Source organism: Cryptomeria japonica, chromosome 5 (genome assembly GCF_030272615.1).
Source record: "Cryptomeria japonica chromosome 5, Sugi_1.0, whole genome shotgun sequence".
Taxonomy (NCBI): Eukaryota; Viridiplantae; Streptophyta; class Pinopsida; order Cupressales; family Cupressaceae; genus Cryptomeria; species Cryptomeria japonica.
This window is the reverse complement of record NC_081409.1, coordinates 82,924,983-82,928,561: the sequence shown is the minus strand read 5'-3', so window position 1 is coordinate 82,928,561 and position 3,579 is coordinate 82,924,983.

Here is a 3,579-nt window from a genome sequence, read left to right as displayed (position 1 = left end):
CAAGTTGACTATTCAAATACCCTATCCAACCATGTTTCTATCATTTTCTCTATTTCTCCTTCTTAAGGGTTTTCTTCTTGTTCCCAACTCCTTTTTAAACTTAATACTTCACATCTCAAGAATCTTGAATGTGTTTCTTCTTTAGAAGGAATTTGGAATTATATTATTAAATATAATAAGAGTGAGGCATAAGTAGTTTCCTACTGTAATGCTTTGACACAATATGTGAAAGTCCTTAATATGTGATGTGATCTTAAGCACCATCTAGTAGAAGTCACTTATCCAATCCCTGAAGTCTCTAACATGTTTACCCTTATAAGTGATATGGGGTATGGTCCAGTGCTTGGACGTGTGAAAAGAGTCTATTTTGGCCTTTACCTTAGGCTCCTCACCAAAAATATACTTGAGTTCTTCAATAATCATGTTCACCATTTTTTCAGTTCCTTTTATAGCCGGACGGACAATTGGATCCCTATGTATAACTTTACACAAAGTGATGAGAGTATGATGAACTGGCTGCCATATTTTTTATAGATCTATTTTATTTGAATGTATCTAACACTTTCAACAAATATTCATAGCCCTTATAGACATCATCCAGTTTATCAATGACATACTTTACCCTATGTATCGCTATTTGTTCAAAAGTGATAAGGATTTGATGGGGTATCTTATGTTGGATCTCCTCATTGGCTCTCTTCAACTCATCGATTTCCTTTTCATATTTTTGTTTCTCTTCAAGCCATCGTTGATTGTCTCTGGTGCCCTCAACTAGTTGGGGTGTATCATTTTTATGAAGAACAATGGCTTTGTTCTGATTAACTGATTACTCCTTTATCTGATCTTTCAATGTGACATTCTCAACATATAACCTTATTTATTTCATCATTCATTTCAATTTGTTCCTTTTCATATTCAATTAACTTTTGTTGCATACTTTTTACTACTTCTTGGGTAAACTTTGCCAAATGCATAGTCATGGTTTTTAATATAGTCGCGCCCTTGGTTTCTTTGACCATGTTTATTGTCAGTGCTTTTGAAACTCATCCAAGTTGTCAAGGTCTCTATTTTTGGATTATATCCAATACCACTTACACCCTCCTTAGAATCAAATTTTGCCACAAAGCATTGGGTCTTCCTGGTGCTTGACTTGGTCCAATAGAAACATTTGTTTTATTGGATCATTTTGGGAATAATTAACATATTACTTTTTAGCATCATTTCTCTTGCCTCAACCTAGGTAATGTTTATCTCATTAAATGTCAGTTCTATGAAAGTCTTTGATGCCACCTCATCATGTTGTGACTCATCAATGCCCATTAGGTTAATTTGTTTCTTCTCCTCAAATTCTTTCATTTTCATTTTGATCCAAAAATATTTGAATTCGGTAGTGTTGATGAATTCATCATCTTCTATGAATATCAATGAAAGTGCCACCCTCTCATCTACATGATTTACTAGTTTTGCATCCTCTTGAATTTGGGCTTCATAGCCATGTACTTCTTCTTGATATCTTAATGAACACATGTGTGCCTGCTCCACCCCTTCATTACCCTTCAAGGCTTTCAATGCACTAATAACTTCATCAATGTCACCTTCTCCTTCTATTTCATCATATGGTTCTAATGGCACAAGGTCATTCCTCTTTTGCTTCTTTGATGGGGGTGGGCTAGGTTAGGATTCCTATATCGACACAACATTTGGTGCTTCATGAATTACAACCACTTGGGGTTTCCTTACTTGCAATTTGGTCTTGTAAGGTGGGGAGCCACCACCTATTTTTATTTTCCATACAATTTCTCAAAATTATTTATGTACAAGTCAATTCTTTTCAAGATGTTGGTCTCTTCACCGAAAAATCCAAGGAAGTCTAGGTCTCCATTTTGTTTATCTTCCTCTAGTTGAATCAAAATATTCAACTTCCATTTCCTTTGAATAATTTCATGAAACATTTCATAATTCTCGATTAAATCCTCATCTAGAAGCACTTCATAAGTCACAGCTCAACTAATTTGGTTGATATGAACCTCGATCACGCATTCTCTCTTGAGAAAGCTTCAATGAATAATTTTTTTTTATAAATCTTTGCAATTTTTCAAGGACGTTAGATCCAATGAAGAACCTTGCATAATTGGTTACATGGGGCAATTTGAATGACCCCTTCTTTCTTTTCTCCATGAATTCCATAAATGTAATTTTGTCTAATAAAAATTAATGCAGGAGCATCCCCGGTCGATGAGTAATCTTTTATCAACCAAAAATATTTGTTTTTCAGTTTCATTCTTGTTCAGTTCTATGTTGTGCAATTTCTATGTTTCTATCAACATTTTCTGATAGTAGTTCATTTTCTATTGTGGATCAGATTTTTGGCTTCCAAACTTGTTATTATTGCTTGTTCTAGGTTTCTAGTTCATTCAGACTCTTTTTCGGCAATTGATCGCTTTTGGAGTGTATGTTTCTTTGTTCATGTTCGAACAGTTTGAACTTATCGGCTAGTTGAAGATTCCTTCTCTTGCAAAGAAATTCCTTGACTTGCAAATCTAATTGGCACCATGCAAGATGTTCCTAGGTCCTTGGCCAACCTTCCTTGGTGGTCTGCACTTCATTATTGTCCTTCACGGAGGAGATCTTCACTCTTTGGGTTTGACCTCTTTTACACGGTTCATTTTTTTGTCTTGGAGAATGTGATCCTTTGTGGCCAATCTGGATGTGCTCTAGATGCTATATATATTGTTGTAATTGATCCTTTGGGATATAGCGAAGAGATATGAGAATTTTGATTCATGATTTGTAATTGGGATACCTCTCAGAGGTCCGGAAGGATTGTAATCTGGAATGCATTTTGTAACTAGGCCTGTAAGCATGTATGTTTACCAGATGTTGTCGACTTAATTGTGATGAATCCATGATATTGTGGATGTCTGATTTTGTATTTTCTATATTCTATGTTGTTGCTTCTGTTGTGTTAGTCTTGTTGCATGATCTATATTGTTCTCTTTGAGGACCCTTTGGACCATGGTCACGTCACAAATATAGGTAAAAAATGGGGAGCTTGAGGTAATCCATATACTCTAATCAGAGTGTAATATCCCATATAAAACCAATCATACAAATTGTGTGTGTGTCCTACCTCAACACTCATAGACAATCACCTTATTACCTTCATTATTTGTGGGGATAACCTATTGACTTGGTGATTCAAAGAACGAAGGAGTGAAACAACAAATGTGTTATGAAAAACATTGTAGTTGTTATCTCTACATATCTTGTCCCATATATGGGTAAGTACACAAAGATGGCGGACCAAAAAGGGGTCTTAAGATGGCACTTTTTTTTTTCTTTTTTTTTTGAAATCAGCGAAGTCTGAACTTTAATGAGAAATTGAAGATAGGTACACTCAAAATTTGAAGATGCAACAAGAACAAAAGTTGAACTTCTTTGAATCTCCCTTCTAAACTACGATTTTTTTTTAAAACAAAGGAGATTAAGGGTTTCAAAAAGGGGCACCACATTGTTTGGTCTTGTTTTTTCAAAAAAAAATAACATAGTACGAAATGTGGTACCCCCTAAAACATCAAA